At 37.0% G+C, this 20,078-nt stretch overlaps 1 pseudogene across 1 annotated transcript; it reads right to left on the reverse strand.

Moving 5' to 3' along the window:
- Positions 1–4,094: 4,094 nt before the first annotated feature.
- Positions 4,095–6,163, reverse strand: LOC147548262 (tetrahydroberberine oxidase pseudogene; annotated as a pseudogene). The gene has a single exon (XR_015237708.1). The product of XR_015237708.1 is annotated as a tetrahydroberberine oxidase pseudogene (transcript).
- Positions 6,164–20,078: the final 13,915 nt, after the last annotated feature.

Here is a 20,078-nt window from a genome sequence, read left to right on the forward strand (position 1 = left end):
AGGTTTAGAACTAAATAAGTAAGTACTTGATCTCTATTTATGATAATCTTCCAAATCGGAACTCAAGTTATGACTCCTCAAATCAGACTCATTTTACTTCATTTATGTATGTAAATTTGTAATTATTTAATACTTTCCTTTTATATTTCTTTCAGATTTTATGTGGTGTCAAACATTTGTCACTCAAAGTTGTTAATGTGGTGTCAAACATTTATGAGATTGAGGAGCTTGAATCTGGTAATGATGTTTAATATTATAATATTCTTTTGTGTTTATAATTGTCTTTCTTTTAGCTATAGTATTTCTAAGTCTTTGGTATTATTTGGGTTGCAGGTGTCTTGGGTAATATGGATGATCTTGATTTTGATGATGAGCTATGAATTGATCTTGATTTAGTACGAGGAAGGAAAGGACTTGGAGGCATAAGAAAATCTACGTTTTGAACTTTTTCTTTGTTAATTTGACTCTTTGTTTATTATACTTTTTGTTGTTCTCGAATGTTGAGAACCTATATTAGATTTAAGACTTAATGGTTTGTGACAAAGACATATTTTCATCTTGTTATGTGTATATAATTCCAGCAGTTATAACTTATAAGCCAAAAATTCGATTTTTTGCATAACAAGATAATGTAGCAGATGGTTTAGGTACAACTTATAAGCCAAAAATTTGATTCTTTGCATAACAGGAGAATGTAGCAGGTGGTTCGGTTATCCAACCAAACCAAACCGCTCATGGTGAGTTCGGTTGGATAACCAAACCGAACCATGGCCAGTTTGGCTCAGCCTAAAATTTTGGATAACCAAAACCGGCGGTTCAGTCTTTCGATAGGGCAAAAAAATCGGTTATCCAACTGATGTTCACCCCTAGTTATAGTGGTCTGCCAGTTGGAGGTAGAGTCGGTGCCCGAACTCGGTGTTTTTACTCACCCCATCCAGATTCAAGCCAAATATATTTTTCATTCACGTATTTATCAAATGAAAATTGTTCAAATTAAACTAGGCTCTTCCATTCTCTTCCTGGTGTAGTATCCTTTATTTGTTCTCATTATAGTACTTTTTTCGTCTTCCTTGCCTCTGGTGTGTGTTCTTCCATATTGCAGTATCGATGGTATTCTCTTCTTCTAAGTGGACAAATCCTAGAGATCAACACCGATTGCGGAGTCTTCTCGACCAAATAATAAGGCAAAACTCGATGCTCAAACGGATTCTCCCATTGATGTGCCCAAACCCTTGTTTTTGGAGAGGTAGTGCTGGCTGGAGAGGATGACCAAAGATCACACTTCGGAGTTTAAGGGGGAGAAGGTCTTTCATCATTCTTGACGAAGGGGCCGCTACCGCCACCCTGGATGTACCAAGGTAGACTTTTTAAAGTGCTTTGCCGATTGTTTCCGTTGGGGTCGCAACTGATCCTATTACTATTTGCACAGTTACCCTCCTTGGAGTTATGCCAACAAAAGAAATCAAAAATATCGGGGAATAATGGTTGAAGATTATATCGCGGATGAGAGGTATGTCCCTCGCCTTGATCAGAGGGTTGTCTCCCTTATCTCTCAGCAAGTTGGTGAGTCTTCAGTACCTTCTACTTTACAACAGTTAAAGGTTTTCCCCATATTCATTCTAATCTTATTGAGGCCTCACCTTTGTTGAAGCTTCTAACTTTCGGGCATAGACATGCTATTAGTCCCAGTAATTTCACCCTACCACCTCAAGCAGAGCTTCTGGATCCTAACAACCTGTTGGCTTTTGGCGCCATCTATCATCAGGAAGACCAACTTAATGAGGAAATACAGAAGGCTTCAGGGGGAACGGTATGACTAAGCCCCCTAAGTCCAAAGCAGGGTCTTTGCTGGTCTTTATTCACAACTAAGTCATTATGAATTCTTTCGGTCTTTTTCCTTTTATTATCGCTTTAGTTTGTTATCTTTCAGCTTTCGCCGGATCATAACATGGCTAGTTCTTGTTATTAACTTTGCTTAAATTCATTGATTTTCTTTCATTGTTGTTAAGGCTCTGTTTAACTACACACATACGTACGGACTAGTTTTTGTTATTAACTTTGCTTATATATATATGTTTACATGTTTTTTATGGACCTTGAACGGGTTCATATGCGGGCTTTTTCTGTCTCTCGCATCTTCAGTGCTCCATCAATCTCTTGTATTGGCATAGTCGACATTTCCTTTGTACTTCTTTATACCCTTACTTTGAATTCTACCAACTTCCGAGTTCCGAAGCAACTAGTTTTACAAAAAAATTACTTCAGGATTTGTCATTATTTGAAGTCGTAGGCGAGTTCGGGGTATATTTTTCCACGTTTTGACTGGAGCAGTTGAACTTCATAAATCCCTATTGCTGGTTTCAAAATTTGTCTTACTGAAATCAGTTAAGGTATTAAGACTGCTACTTTAAATCCCGTTATGCTCCTCATGATCTGGAGGGGGGCACCTGCAAGGAACTTGAAAATCTCTTTAACGCTCAAGACATTCATATTGCCCTTGCAGTTAAATAATTGAGTATTAAGTGAACCCTGTTTATGGAGTTGTGACTTACTCGTTGTGTGTCCGCTTTGAGGCGATTTGATTAACTTTTATAAGCTTTTTATATGACCGCCTGTTGATACGCGGTGTTGATGAGGTGGTTGAGATTCACCATGTTGGCTGAGATCCACCGTGTTGGATTGAAAATACTACTTCGTAATTAGATGATATTAGGATTCCTCTTTGGGATTATCTCGTATCTCTGAGAAATAGAAGTTACCTTATTCAATGATATTTGATAGATCGTGTTTCCATTGTTGTAGATTTTATAGGAGAAGCTTTCTTCTTGCGGGATTCTTGAGGGCCAAGTTTAATAAATTCTTAAGATCCTCACCGACTGTGAACTTTGATATGGTTTTGGGATTAAGTCGGTAAAATATTAGGCACGCTTCTACCTCCCCCCCCTCCCGCCCCCCCATGTTTCGAGATTGAGGTATTGGTCCCACTTACGTGGACCTCCTAGTATTTTCTTTAATCTCATGGCAGAGCTATTTGTATTTGAGTCAAGGCAAGGGCTTAGGCCCCCTAAAATGATCATACAGGCCTACAATTCTGGGCTTTGAGTAGCAGGCCTCTTTCGGATTCAACTTCCTTGTTGACTTGATAAGGGTTGACATGCTGCGCTTTTAATTTTTTTCTTGACTTATTGACCGTAGTCAATTAATGACTATTGTTTTGGATCCATCAACTATAAATAATGATAACTTGTTCTCTTTTTTCATATTTTCCGTGCTCCAATTAACTTTATAAATATGACTCGTGTCCTAGAGTTTTATTGATTCAATTATTGTTGAATGTAATGAATCATCACATAACTCACAGTCATACAGATCTTTCTTCGTGGATGTAGGTTGAGACTATGCCAGGATCTTCGGCTAAACTTCCCGTCCATCTCTACTATTATCATCTAATTGTGAAATTTAATACCCAATTGAGGCCAATGTAAGAGGAAAAGAAGTAGCAAGTTTTTTTCAATACAGGAGTGTTTTACTCAAAAAAAAGAAAAAACACAGGAGTGTCGATAAAACTTTATTTCTATCAAAGTCATACCAGACCTTTTTGACAACATAAGTTGCTTAAACTAAATACTCTTATTTCGGTTTAGAATTTGATAATCACCAGGAAGCTAATTTTCAATAGCATCCTAAAACTATCCAACTATAGTTGACTTCAATCTGGTTTTTAATTAAAAAATTATTGCAAAACTTATGCACTCTTCATATAAAACTCAAAAATAGTGAGACCACAGGACGATTATTTGATTTTTTTTGTTTTTGGTAACCTCAGGAATTGGTCTTCTATGGAATCGTTTGAATGAATAAAAAAATACAATCCCAATCGTCAAACATTTTTTTAGCGGGTGAATATAATATCCGAAGTTGAATATTATTTTTCCCAAAATACTATATTGTGAAAATCAACATAATCAGATGATAAATTATGGAAGGGGAAGTTTTGACTGACTATTAAATAAAATAATAAGAACAATAATTTATTTGACGTCAAATTTGATACAGAGAAGGACGAAGAGGTCAGTGAAGAAAGAATATGAATATATGAATAACTTTATTTTATTTCACAATGGAATGACAAACAATTAGTACATACGGGAGATGCTAGAGTGCCCAATTTTTTGGGCATTTTAATGCCCAGCTGATGTGGAATCACTAAAAGACAAGGTTTTTTCAAAGTTTGACTACGGTGAGGACCGCTTTTATTTCTAAATGAGGAAATATGTCACCCTCTAAGTACCAATTTCTAAGTCACTCTATCATTTCCCAGTACATTAAATAAACCTGAAATAGATACTGCAAACTTCTAACCTCGACAATCCTCGAGTAAATAACAAATAATAAACCCACTTATTTAATAATTTCAAATCAATAGAGATTAAATCTCTTTTAACTCTGATGGCAAATTGTATTGCTAATCTCCTCTAATTTTTTCCCCGAAAGTGAATAGGAGAAATACTCTGTTTGTTCTTGAAGAAATTAGTAGGATCGACGATACTCTTCACTTTCACTAGTCTCTCAAAATTACCTTTGAAGTATCCCCTTCCCCAAGAATTCCTAGCTTTGAAGTATGCCTTCAAGTCAGTGGAATTTTTGTCATTCTCACCCAAATCAAGATCTTTATAGTTGAGGTAGGCTAATCTTGGGTTCTTAGAAACATAAGGAGTCATATGGGCATGAAATTTTCTCATCCAATCTATTTGTTTTTCGGAGTCGCTTCCTTGTACCCAACTTCCAGCGTACATTACATTGAAAATAATTCCGGCTCTATGTGGGTAAGGAGTTTCAAACTCGGATATCTCATTCATCCTCGCACCCATTGGAGTCCATAGCATTGCAGGTGAATCTCCTGTCATATAAAATTTCCAAATATCTTCTAGCCCGGCTTTGGAAATTGGTTCCTTCACATAATCCGATTTTATCTTCAAAAAGCTCTTGGTTGTATGATCCCTATCCCATAAAAACTCGATGGTCCTGTTTGGTGCATAGAAGTAGATATGAGATTGAACCCAACTCATTTCGATGCAGTCGCTGCGTTTCAAACCCAACTCAGGAAAGCTCTCTTCCATTAGTGCAAGGAGTCGATCGGTTTGCCCAAGAAACATAAATGAGAACTGAGCTATAACTGTTTTTTGCCCAGGACGGCTACCGTTAGCAACAACCATTGTCAGTCCGATATATATATCATCGTCGAGTCTATCGGCAATAAATTGCCATCTATGAACAAGGTCTGTGGCACCTTGTTCTAAAGGCCTATTGACAGTAGCAACTGTCACAATAGGTGTAACTTCAACTAACTTAACTTTCCAAGCAACAACAACACCAAAACTAGATGCTCCTCCTCCTCTGATGGCCCAAAACAAATCTTTTCCCATGGTTTCTCGATCAAAAATCTTGCCCTCGGCGTTAATAAAGATAGCATCAATGACTTGATCAGATGCAAGACCATATTTACGAACCAACGCACCAAACCCACCACCACTAATATGTCCACCAACACCAACCGTAGGGCAAAACCCGGCCGGGAACCCTAAGGTTTTGCTCTTATTACCTACTGCATAATAAACTTCTCCGAGCGAAGCACCAGCTTGGACCCATGCAGTTTTATTCTGTACATCAATGGTTATATTCCGAAAACCAATTAAATCAACCAAAATAAACGGAACATCCGAAGCATAGGAGAGACCTTCGACGTCATGACCACCGCTACGTACTTTGAGATCAAACCGATGTTTTCTCGCACAAATGACAGAAGCTTGAATATGTGATTCATTTGAAGGTGTAATAATGAACTCAGGCTTTGTAAAGTTTGATGATAAAAATCTGAGGTTTCGAGCAGAAGATCGAAAAAGGTTTGTGAAATTAGAACTAGTTGGTGTATGAATAAGGGATGGGATAGTATGAAGATTATATTTAGAAAGACATTGAAGAAAATCACCATTAGCTGATGAATTTGCTGCCTGAGAAGTGGTTAATGAGAGTGATAATATAAGAATAAATGAAACTAGTAATGAAAGAGTTGAAGATGAACTTGAACTCCCCATTTTTGTTCTTGATTTCTTTCTGTCTTGGGTGATTGAATTTCTTAGAAGTATTAGAAATTGAAAGAATGGGTTGTGAATTTGGAATGAAATTGATGCTTATTTATAGCCTCTAAAACAAGAATTGGGTTCAAAAGGTTGACTTTCTTCTTCTATTGACTATGAATAAAGAAAATAGATTTAAGAATTTGTCATGGAATAAATAAGATATAATAAAATAGGAGTATTGAAAAAATGTACATGTTTATAGTCAACATTTTGAAACCGAGTGTTTGAACCTGTCTCTCTCTGTCTTCTATTTGACAAAGCCCATCAGTATTTAGGTGAATTATTTCCTCAGACGCCACCAATATAGAAAAGCCACTGCTCTAGAACAAAACGGACCTTTTGTTAGAGGATGGTAGGGACTAGTCTTCTCGGCTGCTAGTGATACTTTCTGCTTTGTCACACTTGAGACTCACTATTTTTAAAAGGCATCACTAGGGAACGGTGCTTAACCTCTTAAGAGGAGCACCACACTCCACTGCACTACCGATGTGGGGTTGTTGTCACAACACACCCTCCCAAGAGTCTTTGGTTAAAACTGGTCCGGGTGGACCAGTTTTTTAACACATTTAAACGGGTACTTGTTATAACGGTCCGGTTTTTGTATGTAAAAAAACCGTAAGGGTCTGTTTGATACATGAGAAAACATGGTTGAGAAAGTCATTTTCGCGAGAAAGTCGAAATTTCATTGTTTGATTGCACTCAAAGGTAAGAAAATCTATTTCTCATGGGTAAAAAAGATGGGAAAAATGGGTGTTTTATTTTACCACCAAAAAGGTGGTAAAAGACATTTCTTACCCACTCGGGCGGAACCAGGATTTCATGATAGAGAGGGCAAGCCTAAAGTCTTTTTTTTTTTTTTTGTTAAAAATGTACAAACCTTATTAAGTGATTAAAGTGTCATTACAATACAAAGGAACTATAAAGTAAGGAATTCTACTCCAAGTTTCAGATTTTTTCTTCTTTCTAGCCCATTTCGCAAGCTTGTCCGCTGGAGCATTAAATTTCCTGCTAGTGTAGCTAAATTTCACCCTATTTATCTGGTTTTTGACTTCATGAATTTTCCGGATGTGAATACAAGATTGCCAGTGAACTTCATGCTTAAAATTCTGGATGATATTGATGTTATCACTTTCAATGATGATATCTTTATAATTATGTTCGGCCGCCCAGCAGGCCATTAAGAATAGCTATTGCCTCGCCTTCTTCACTATTTCTGCTTCTAGAAATAGACGTGTGAGCTTCTATGAATTTAGCTTCTGAATCATGGATAATGAGACTGGTACCTGTTATTTCATGAACATTTATAAACGAAGCATCTACATTAATTTTCAACCAAGAGTGTTCCGGTGGAATCCATCTAGTTTGCATGGGTTTGTTCTTGCTAATATTTATGGGCACATTCTTAGGAAAATTTAGAATCATTTTAATAATTTGGGAAAGGTCATTAATTTCAAATTGAAAATAATGATCGCATCTAGTTTTCCATATAATCCACAGAATTGTGGCCAAAAGATTCTGATAAGCCAAGTCGCTAAATTGAGGGGTGTGTTACCAAGAAAAGATCCATTCTGCCACATTTGCAATATTTTCAGAAATTATGTTAAAATAGAACCAAATATTTTTAGCCAGAGGGAAATGTAGGGGTGCATGCTCTATAGATTCAATCTCATTACAATTAGGGCAAACCAAGTTGTTGTCAATAAAGCTACCAATTCTTTTCCTAACTGGGAAGGATTTAATACAAATTTTCCAAATGAAAATTTGAATTCTAGGGATAGTAGGTAGTTTCCAAATAAATTTCCAATTGGGGTTAAGGATAGTAGGCGAATTCATACTAGTGCAAAGGTATTGGTACATCGATTTAACCGTGAATTTACCCGATTTTGTCAACGTCCACATCCTTTGGTCTTCTCCTGCCGTATAAATAGGGATGGATTTAATTAAGTTTTGTGTCTGATTATCAAAGGTTCTATTTAGAATCTCGTCATCCCATTTATTGGTATTGATTAATTGTGCAACCTTCGTCATATTAGCCTCGTTGTTATGATTCTGTGGAGTATTGCTGTCTAGGATCCAATTATCAGTCCAAATGTTAATCTTATTACCATTATGGACCTCCCATGTCGTAAAATCTTCAATCTGATAAAGCTGCTTCCTAATTGTCTTCCAAATCCATGAGTGGTGAGGTTTGGCTGGACCCAGGGAATCTGTAAGAGGAAAATATTTAGCTTTCAAGAACCGAACCCACATCGCATTGGGTTCCGCCTTAATCCTCCAGGCTAACTTACTAAGCATAGTTGTATTGTCTAGCTCAGTACGATGTATTCCCAGCCCTCCCAAGGCTTTAGGAAGAAAAATGGACGACCAAGATTTCGTGCAAATGCCTTTGGACTTACCCCACCAGAACGACTTTTGAATAGTCGTAATGCATTTGCTTATACCTTTAGGAATGGCAAAGCATTGCATTTGGTATCGGGGTACGGCGACTGCTATCGTCGAAATAACAACAGAACGCCCAGCTTGAGAAAGGAACGAATGATTCCACTTCTCTAGTTTATTCTTAATCTGATGAAGGATATCCTTAAAAGCACTGTTTTTATTTGCTCCGATGAAGAGCTGCGCCCCAAGATATTTATCCGAAGTGGACGCATTTTTGACTTTAAGAGAGTGCATAATAATGTGCTTGAATTTCGGGTGAGAATTCTTGGAGTAGAAAATATTAGATTTCTTATAGTTAATCATCTGTCCTGATGAATCACAAAAAATTTTAAGAGTGTTCTTGAGAATGTGAATGTTATCCAAGGAGTTCTGACCAAAAATAATGCAATCATCAGCAAACAGTAGGTGTGAAATGGTGAGGTTAGGATTATTCGTAGGGAACCCAATAAAGGTCTCTGTGTCATGCTCAGCTACAATCATTCTAGTGAGGCCTTCCATAGCTAATATGAAGAGAAAAGGGGAAAGGGGATCTCCTTGCCTGATACCTCTAGTCGGATAAAAGGTGGGCCCCGGATGACCATTGATCAGGACAGCCATAGATGAGGTAGTGAGACAAGTATTAATCATCTTGATCCAGTGCTCAGAATATCCTAGCTTCCTCATAATGTCAGTTAAAAAGTTCCACTCACTTCTATCGAAAGCTTTGGGCATGTCTAGTTTTAGTCCAAAATATCCTGTCGCTCCTTTCATCTTTTTCATGGAGTGAATTATCTCCTGTCCTATGATAATATTATCCGAAATTTGTCTACCCGGGATATAAGCCGCTTGAACCGGAGTAATAATGTCATTAAGTGTTTCTTTAAACCTATCAGCTAAAATTTTCGTGATGATCTTATAGGTTGTATTAAGGAGACTAATCGGCCTGTAGTCCGCCAGAATCTGAGGAGTAGCTGATTTTGGGATAAGACAAATATGAGTGTGGTTAGCATCTCTAGGTAAAGTAGCGGAAAGAAAAAAATTATGAACAAGATGATGAATATCAGGACTGACAGTATCCCAGTTAGTTTGAAAGAAAAAAGGTGGGTAACCATCAGGTCCCGGAGCCGCTTCTTTCTTGAGTCCTTTAATTGCATTATTGATCTCATATTCATCTGGAATAGAATTAAGTTTATTATTCTGATGAGTGGAAATAGAGTGATGAAAAAGATTAAGAATGTCTGGTGCAGTCATAGTATTATCTGAGGTGTTAATATCCAAGAGGTGTGAAGTGAAGATATTTTGAATAAGATTCATGTCTTCCTGCCAGTCTCCATTATTATCTTTTATAGCCCTAATTTTCTTATTACGATTACGATGAATGGCCTGGGAATGAAAGTATTTGGTGTTCCTATTCCCCACAGAAATAAAATTATTTATGGATTTCTCCTTCAAACTATTAAGCTCCTCTTTATTGCTACTAGTTTGGATTCTCTCAGTGATAATCTTGATATTACTATCTATATTACCAAACACCTTTTTATTCCATAAAGTTAGATGTTTACTTAACTTTTTTAGCTTCCCTTGGATGTCTTGATTAGTATTACATTTTTCCGCTATGAAATCATGGCACTCCGGATGATTCATCCAAGTACGCAGGAATTTGAAAGGTTTAGTCTTACTATAACTATTGTTACTATCAGCCAGCAAAATAGGGAGATGATTAGATCCCACCGAGTCTAGGTGAGTAATGCTAGATCATTGATAAAACGTCAGCCAATGAAGATTAGAAAGTGCTCTATCTAGTCGTTCTTGAATCAGCTTCTCACCATATTGCTTGTTACTCCAGGTGTAAGGGCTTCCATGGAAACCCATATCCGTCAGCTCCAGCTGACTAATAATAGAGAGTATCCTAGACAAATGGGAATTGGTGGCTTGGGAACCACCGTGCTTTTCTGTCTTATCTAGAACGCTATTAAAGTCTCCTATGACCGTCCACGGCATATTATTATCCACCTTGAGGTTAATCAGAGTTTTCCAAGGTTTTAGTTTATTTTTGTGATAGGGGCAGCCATAAAAACCCGTAATAAAATTATGAGTTAATTCCTATATGGCCCCCTACTTTGTGACCAGCTTCCTTTATGGCCCCTTTTTTTTCGTAAATTCAAATATAGCCCCCTATTTTCAAGTAAATGTCATTACTACCCTTCTTAATTTTAAATTTAAAACATTTAAAAAACATTATTTCCACCTCACCCCTCTCTCTCTCTCCACCTCATCTCTCTCTACAACTCACCCCTCTCTCTCTCTCTCTAATTCACCTCTCTCTACAACTCACCCCTCTCTCTCTCTCTCCAATTCACCTCTCTCTCTTTCCAACTCACCTCTCTCTCTTCCAACTCACCTCTCCCTCTCTCTCCAACTCACCTTCATCTTCTCCGATTAAGGTCGCCGGCCGGAAAATTCAAATATAGCCCCCTATTTTCAAGTAAATGTCATTACTACCCTTCTTAATTTTAAATTTAAAACATTTAAAAAACATTATTTCCACCTCACCCCTCTCTCTCTCTCCACCTCATCTCTCTCTACAACTCACCCCTCTCTCTCTCTCCAATTCACCTCTCTCTACAACTCACCCCTCTCTCTCTCTCTCCAATTCACCTCTCTCTCTTTCCAACTCACCTCTCTCTCTTCCAACTCACCTCTCCCTCTCTCTCCAACTCACCTTCATCTTCTCCGATTAAGGTCGCCCTTAATTTTCACCTTCACCTTCATTTTCCGGCCGGCGACCTTAATCGAAGAAGATGAAGGTGAGTTGGAGAGAGAGGGAGAGGTGAGTTGGAAGAGAGAGAGGTGAGTTGGAAAGAGAGAGAGGTGAATTGGAGAGAGAGAGAGGGGTGAGGTGGAAATAATGTTTTTTAAATGTTTTAAATTTAAAATTAAGAAGGGTAGTAATGACATTTACTTGAAAATAGGGGGGCTATATTTGAATTTACGAAAAAAAGGGGGCCATAAAGGAAGCTGGTCACAAAGTAGGGGGCCATATAGGAATTAACTCTAAAATTATAAACATTATTGTTAGAGTTGAAAAAAATTCTAGCATGGACCACATTATTATCTGAGTATAAAATGGTAGTATTTAAATGATGTTTCCAATACATAACAAGGCCTCCCGCTTTGTTAATCGGATCCACAAAATGACTACTATAATATTTTTGAAGCTTTATGTTCTTTTTAATTAAATTAGCCTTATTCTTAGTTTCCGCTAGGAAAATGATGTCTGGGTTGTGTCTATTAATGAGATTCAAAAGATGTTTTTTGGTGAGAAATTGAGCGATCCCCTAGAGTTGAAAAAAATTCTAGCATGGACCACATTATTATCTGAGTATAAAATGGTAGTATTTAAATGATGTTTCCAATACATAACAAGGCCTCCCGCTTTGTTAATCGGATCCACAAAATGACTACTATAATATTTTTGAAGCTTTATGTTCTTTTTAATTAAATTAGCCTTATTCTTAGTTTCCGCTAGGAAAATGATGTCTGGGTTGTGTCTATTAATGAGATTCAAAAGATGTTTTTTGGTGAGAAATTGAGCGATCCCCTAGAGTTGAAATAAATTCTAGCATGGACCACATTATTATCTGAGTATAAAATGGTAGTATTTAAATGATGTTTCCAATACATAACAAGGCCTCCCGCTTTGTTAATCGGATCCACAAAATGACTACTATAATATTTTTGAAGCTTTATGTTCTTTTTAATTAAATTAGCCTTATTCTTAGTTTCCGCTAGGAAAATGATGTCTGGGTTGTGTCTATTAATGAGATTCAAAAGATGTTTTTTGGTGAGAAATTGAGCGATCCCCCTAACGTTCCAGCTAAGGATAGAGGGACACTGGATCGGTGGGATATTCATATTTAACTAACGGAATTATGTAGGCACTACTACTAAAGGCAGACAAGACTAAAAATGCTCTGAGCTAACCGCACCCACCCCGAAGATAACCAGAAATTCAAATATCTATGCTAATGACCCCCACCTCCGGCTAACTAGAAAAGGAAAAGAAACTAACAGATTAAGCTGAATAACTACTCTAAAAACTTTACTAACTCTTAAAATATCTCTATGAAATTGAGAACAAATAAACTATAATAAAACAAAGCAGGGTACTAATCAACTTAAGATTAAAGTTAAACCTGAATGAGATAATACTTAAAGAACCATACAAACTAAAGCATACGTATTATCCGATGATAACATATAACTATTAACAAAAGCGCATCTATCTTATATTAGATGCTAAAAACACTTAACCAAAGTATTAGAACGTTAATATAAACAACCTTTAAAACTAAATAAACCAGAACAGAAATTCACCAAGAAACTAAACATCAACCGAGTAAACTATTCTTGTTCCCCCTCCTCTCTGGCCTCATTGGCTAGACCAGGAGACGCCAAGATACAATACAAGACAATTTTTTAAGGATAACTTTTCATATCATGAATTTTACATTTATCTTAATAATCTACCTAAAACAATAGAAGTAATATTTTGATTTACAAATTAAAGTAGGATTGTATAAGTCGATAGCCAAAAGTGTACCGAAATAACATGATCTTGTGTAGCAATCAATCTCTATTAAAATGACACATGAAACCAAAATAAAATTTTTTTTAAAAAGGAACTAGTATGCTTGCAATGGGATTTGAACCCATGTTTCCCCTTGGAAAGATAACTAACTCCGCACTAGAGCTAGGGTGAACTATTGTAAGCCTGGTCTCCACATAGTTCCGCCCTCACTCCCTTAGTAAAACGCGCTCTCTCTCATCTAAATCCCGAGACTTTATCTCAATATCCACTCCCAACAAAACTCCCCTTCTAATCTCTCTCTGAATCAACTAGAAGAACTTTAGGATGTAAGCTAGTAATAAAAGTGGCCTTGTAGAAAATATAGAAAATGATACAGTGATTGGATCTATAAAGATGATTTCCCATGGAACATCATATTGAAGGTGATATTGAAGTATCTAAATTGAATTTATGATGTTCAAGAAAGATGAAAGATGATGTTTAGGTTATGAAGATAAAATTTCTGCTGAACTCATAATCATAAATTTCCCCATTTCTTTTCTTGTTTTGGTTAAAGTATAAAGATGATATTGAAGTTGTTAAAGAGATTGTAGCACATCAACGACGAATCTATGAAGCAATCATGTTTCAGGCATGGTAGATTTGTTCTTGATTTTGCTTGGAATGGGTTATATGATTTAGTTAGGGTTAAGAGTTTCATTCTCTGTCTCTCTACAAAAAAGAAGAATTTCATTCTCTGTCTCTCTACAAAAAAGAAGAGTTTCATTCTCTTGTAATCGATTTGGGAAGAAGAGTGGCTTTTCTAAAGGCACCCTAAAGAGTTTATTTAATTATGTCATTTTTTATAGGCACTCTAGAGTTTTACTACATCCTACCAAACACTTTTATTTGAAATTCTAATGTGAAAGAAAGTTGTTTTCTTTCCTATCAGAAAAAAATTGATTTTCTTACTCACATATTCTAACGTATCAAACGGACCCTAAGTGAAGTAGATAGTAAAACAGTAAGGGTGGAACAGAGGCACGAGTTAGACTCGCTTTCTTGAAGACTTTAAACGCCTCTGCTACCGTCGATTCTGGTATTGCTTTTGCAGTTTCTGAACGTAGTCCCCTAGGATTCAACTATTCCTTATCAGAAATTGAACAAGCAAACTTTAATTCTAATCTCCTGATTTTGACAGAACTGTAACAAAGAGAAGAGTAAAAGCTGAGAGAGAGAGAAACATAAAAGACGATTTCGTTTTCTGTGTATTTTTCCTTTAGGAGTCCAAGTCGTCCAAGTCCGAGACCGAGACCGGGTGTGTGCAACTGAGAAATATTGGTGTGCCTAAGGTAAGGGTGCCGCTAAAAAGTGATGGGTCTCTCCTCCGGAGAGCACTATTGTAACCACAAGGGGCCACACCCCTTACACCCAACTTTCTCTTTATAAACACAAGTTTGTTTTTCTCTTTGAAATATGTGGGACAAAATATTTAGTTTGAAAGTTTCCATATTTATATTAGTAAGGAGGATTAAAGTGCTCTCAACTTTATTCTATAAGTATTGTAAACACAAAAGGTATTTTGTTTGTTTGTGGATAAAAAATTCCCTCCAAAAAATAAGTTCACTTTAGCTCATTTTATTTCAAAATAAAACCAAATATCATATTTTATTGAAACACAACTAACACAATCTTTCCAATACTGATGCCTCATTGTACAACCTGATTTGTCCCTTCTTAAAGGTGTATTCTGTATAGGTTAGTGGTAATGATAAGTTCCCAATTTGAATTCTTCAAATTTGGGAAACTTAATTTAATAGAAATAAGAATTCCAACTCACTACGAGAAGATTTAGTAATAATACCCCCACTAACAAGGAAACTTTTAATTCTGTAATATATATTTTTACTTTCATTTCAGGCAGATAAGAGCTTGGTCCCACATCTTTAAATATATAATTATATATGATACTTACTCCAGTCCGGTTCAGGCTCCACGGACTTGTCAGAAAAAACACCGAACCGGACCTAAAGACCAATTCAATAAAAAAAAGACCGACCATTTTAAACCGCGGTTTTTTGGTCCTGTCTGGTTCGGTTTTCACCGGTCTTCGCGGTCTTGGGCCAAGACCACATCATAGTAGAGAGATCGCGCTAATAACTTGTTATAGGACAGTGCAGACCAGTCTCCTGGGCTACTACTGATATTGTCCGCTTTGGCACACCTAGTAAAAGATATATCCTTGCGGTCTGAAGGAGATGTCCTTCCGAAGGAGATGTCCTTCCGAAGGAGATGTCCTTCCGAAGGAGTGTCCTTCGATCAAGGTGGCAATGCGTTCAAATTGTCAGTTAGGATAACGATGACTTTAGCCGGAAGATCATCTAGTCCGGTCCAATTAGGGTTGTAATGCTTAGCTAGAAGCCGCTTACGATTGTCGGGTTACTTCGATAAGCCGCAGCTAACATAGACCGGATCCTACAACGGGTTACACCAAAGAGTGGTGGCTTAATCAAAGAGAGTTGACTAGTGGGAGCTTGCCTATAGATGGATATGAACCAACTAAATAGGCTAAAGCAGTTCGAATGGCGATTCCCAACATAGATAGATTGAACCAGGCTCGAAAGGGGTGATCGGAGAAAGGCTAAAGGGGTCGGCCATATGATGGCCGACCAAGGCAAGTGGGTCGGCCAGACAAAGCCCATAGTGGGCTGATGTGGACGACCACACTTAAGGGAAAAACCTAATTTCTCTTAAAAGGGTATTAAGGGAAATCCAGGGCATTATCTTTTCTGAGGGTCTTAAGGAATCCTAATTTGAGTGAAACTCTTATTAGGGATTCCCATTATAAGGACCATTGAGGATTCAGAAAATGTGTGGATTTTTCTTAAGAGAAAACAACTTCTCTCTCACAATATACAGTTAAGTGGAGAGAGATGGTTTTAGAGAAAAAGCTCTCAATCTATCTAATTAGTCAAAAGAAGAATGGTTCTTCTTCTCAACCTTCAATGGAGTTCTAGCAAACAACAAAGAAGGGAGATCAAGTTATTTACTCGGTTGTGTCAAGTAGAGGAGCGACAATTGGAGCTCTCATCTTCTTCGGGATAAAGTCATTCGAATCTAGTTCGTGAGAAAGCGAATCTAGGTATTCTTCTTTCAATTTCTAGTTCATGCATATGATCCTGGTAGCTAGCGTTAAACATATGATGTTTGAGACTCCCCTTAAACGTTAGTTAGATGATTAAGTAGTCTTAGAGACGTACAATACCCAACAGTGGCATCACGAGTCGTTTGCATGTAAATAGTTTTGCCTAGAACGAATTACATTCAGACTTGATTTATTAGATAGATTAGTTTGAATAAAGATTCGAACATGTTTTGATTAGTTTGAATTAGATTTAGACGTAATCAAACGAGAGATTGAAAGAGTTTCAATGCATATAAACCTTAGTTTTTCGGATTTTTGAAAAGAGTTTTTGAAATCAAATTTAGGGTTTATATTTTTTATTAGGAGATTCAAAAATCACTGTTTTTTATGCTTAGACATAAAAAACAGTAGGTTGGGATCAGTTAGAAAAAAGAAGAAAACCCGAAAAAGGGAGTTTCTTAAACTAGTTTAGAAACAAACAGCCCGGACTGGCCAGGACGCGTCCCTGGACGCGTCTGGGCCAAACGCGGACGCTGATTGGGACGCGTCCCAGTCGGTCTCGGACTAGGATTCCCAATGTAAATTAGTAAGTGCTTCTAGACAATATCCCTTATTAAGAAAAGATGTTTTTCCCAGTCATCGTTTTCCCTTTTGTTATATATAATAGATTTAGTTTATTTCCATACATGTAATTATACTTTTTAGTTTTAGTTTCATCTTTTATTTAAACTTCTCAATTGTCAACCTCTATATATAATTGTTCACCACATAAGTAAAATCACCTTTGAACTCTCAATTTTCTTTGTGTTTCTCTAATTTAACATGGTATCAGAGCATAAGGATTTTTCTCGGATTTATTGTTCGATCACCAACATCGCTTAAGGATTTTTTTTTTCGGGATTCATTGTTCCATCACCAACATCGCTTAAGGATCATTTTTATTCTTTATTGTATATCTCCCACATTCAAAGGTCAGATACTGACTCTTTCTTCTTTCACAATACCTTTAGTTTTATTAGATATCTTAACCAGACCAAAATTAGGATTGTTTTTTTACAGAACAATATCAGTTCTGATCTTTCAAGGGTTATTTTCCAATAACCAGACCACTCATCGGCTTTGCATTAGGGTTACCTTGCCAAGAAACAGATTTGTTTTGGCACACCCAACAGTCCACATAGAGCTTCAACTTACATAAAGCTCTATAGGCACTACTTGATTCGACCCACCCTTTTAAGCCTATTAAAACAAACGGTACTCGACCCGGTACCTGACCCACAATGTTCCTTTTGAAATGCCGGTGCTTATAGTTTTTTCTAGGCCTGACTTAGACGTTTGTGGACGCCCCTTTTCAGACCAGGGCCAATATATCGGGTCTGACCCGACGAGTTTAAAGACGTTGTACCCGAGATCCACATTCTTAGGATTCACACAGAGATTCGTCTTTGACTCTTTCTGTTAAAAACCCTAACCATTCTTTTTTTCACCGACGTCATTCACCGGCCGACACAGCAGACCATTTCTCTTTCTCGCCAGTTACTAAAACCGAACACCGGTGACTACATCTTGGCCACGACCATTCCCCAACATACCTCTTTCACTACGGATTCTAATTTTTTTTATCGACGCTTTTTTTCTCTCTAGTTTCTGCACTGCAAGAGTTCATCATCACCCAATCTGGTTGGACTTTCGCCTCCTCCGACCATCATAGTTTTTTAACGCTAGAACTCAACTCTTTGTGGGTCATAAGCACCATTTTTCAGGGCAACCTTTTCCGGTCAATTTTTGATGGCTATATCACACACCATTCGTGACTACTCATTTTGTCACTGTTTTCTCCACACTAGGCGTACTGTTGCGAATATTTGTTTTCCAATTTATTTGCCACGGTTTTTGTTTTATACAACACCGTTCTGTTTATTACTCTAATATTCATTAGACATCAAACGATGAATCTCTTGCTGACTATAATCACAACATCCATTTTGTTGTTTCTTTTTGTGTCAATTCAGGGCACATTCCTTCACACAATGCATCATTTGTCGACAATTATCATGGCAACATTTTTTTTTGTGGTTATGTATCATTCAATTTTTTGGCCTTCTGAAAATGATTTTCTTATCGACTTTAAATACAACAACATTATTTGGATACTTTCTCAATCTTTTTCTTACACTGACTTTCTTGTCGACTACGATGACAACATTATTTGACTTTTCACTTCTTGAGCCTCTTTGTAGTACTTTCCCCTTTAATATGGTTTCGACAGTTCATTTTCTGTCAAACGTAACCACATCATTTTCAAAACTTAATCCCTCAAGTCTTTCACCTAATCTTTTTCGACTCCCAATTCAAATTTCTTCTCCTTAATTGAGAATGATTATCTTTCGTAGCACAAATAGTGGTGACCCTAGTCCTATGGCTACGACACTTCTCTTGGGAACTATCCTTTCCATCCACCCTACTTTCTATATTATCGAAAGTGGAGCTTCAAACCACGTCTGTTTTTCTTTACACCATTTTACTTCTTATGAACTTGCCCCTCCATTGGCTTATATTGGTTAATCATATCAGTAAAGTGGTTTTTTCGGACTCTTTGCACATCGAAAACGTTTATCATATTCTAACTTTCAAATTTAAATTTGATTTGTGTATGACAGTTATGTCAATCTTTACATTGTCTTGCGACTTTCTCACCTTCTCAATGCATCTTTATAGACGCTTTGACAACTCGTCTACTTGGACAAGCTGGTGAGGTTGGTGATCTATACGTTTTATGCCATTAATCTTCAGCACTTATTCTCCATAAGTCGTTTGACCTTGGACAGAGACGATTGGGACATTTTAGTTTAGATCGTCACAAACACTTATCTCAGCGTTTTGATTTTATTGGCTTTGACTACTCGCATGACTGCACAAGTTGTCTTATGGCCAAGCAATCCAAATTGCCTTTTCATAAAAGTACTTATGTTAGTACTTTTCGTTTCCAGTTAGTTCATGCTGACATTTGGGGACCTTTCCCTTTTCTTTCGCTCACAAATAAGCGATACTTTCTCACCTTAGTTGATGTCTATTCCAGATATACTTGGACGTTTCTTATGCAGTCCAAGTCTGAGACTAAGAAATATTTAAAATATTTTTTCAATTTCATAATTAAACAATATCAAAAGACTATTAAGTCCATCTCTTCTGATTCGACAACCAACTCTGCCTGCCTATTCAGACTTTTCGTTCCGACAACGGAACTGAATTTCTCACTAAGGACTTACAGTTTTGGTTTCAGTCGAATAGTATTATTCACCAACGTAGTTGCGTTCATACTCCACAACAAAATGGGGTCGTTGAACGCAAACATAGACACTTGTTGGAAGTCGCTTGTGCCTTGCGATTTCAAGCTAATCTCCCCCTCGGCTTTTGGAGTGAGTGTTTAAAAACGGAAACTTACTTAATTCATCAGATGCCAACTTCAATTTTATCACTTAAGTCACCTTATGAGGTATTATATGACACTCCCACCAGACTACTCGACCCTCCGTGTTTTCGAGTGCCTATGTTTTGCTCATAATGTCCACGCTACTATTAAATTTGAAATGCGAGCAAAACAATGAATCTTTGTCGTGTACCCTTATGGAAGAAAGGGTTACATCATTTATGACCTGGAGAGTAAAACCCTCTATGACTCTCGAAATGTCACTTGTTTGAAAATAAATTTTCTTTTTTATTCTGTTATTGACGCTTCATCCGACTCACACATTTTTACTCCTTTGAATATTTTAGATGACCTAATGCCTTCTCCCCACAATTT

Source organism: Eschscholzia californica, unplaced genomic scaffold (genome assembly GCF_041429995.1).
Source record: "Eschscholzia californica isolate CP2 unplaced genomic scaffold, dmEscCali1.0.p SCAF_3, whole genome shotgun sequence".
Taxonomy (NCBI): Eukaryota; Viridiplantae; Streptophyta; class Magnoliopsida; order Ranunculales; family Papaveraceae; genus Eschscholzia; species Eschscholzia californica.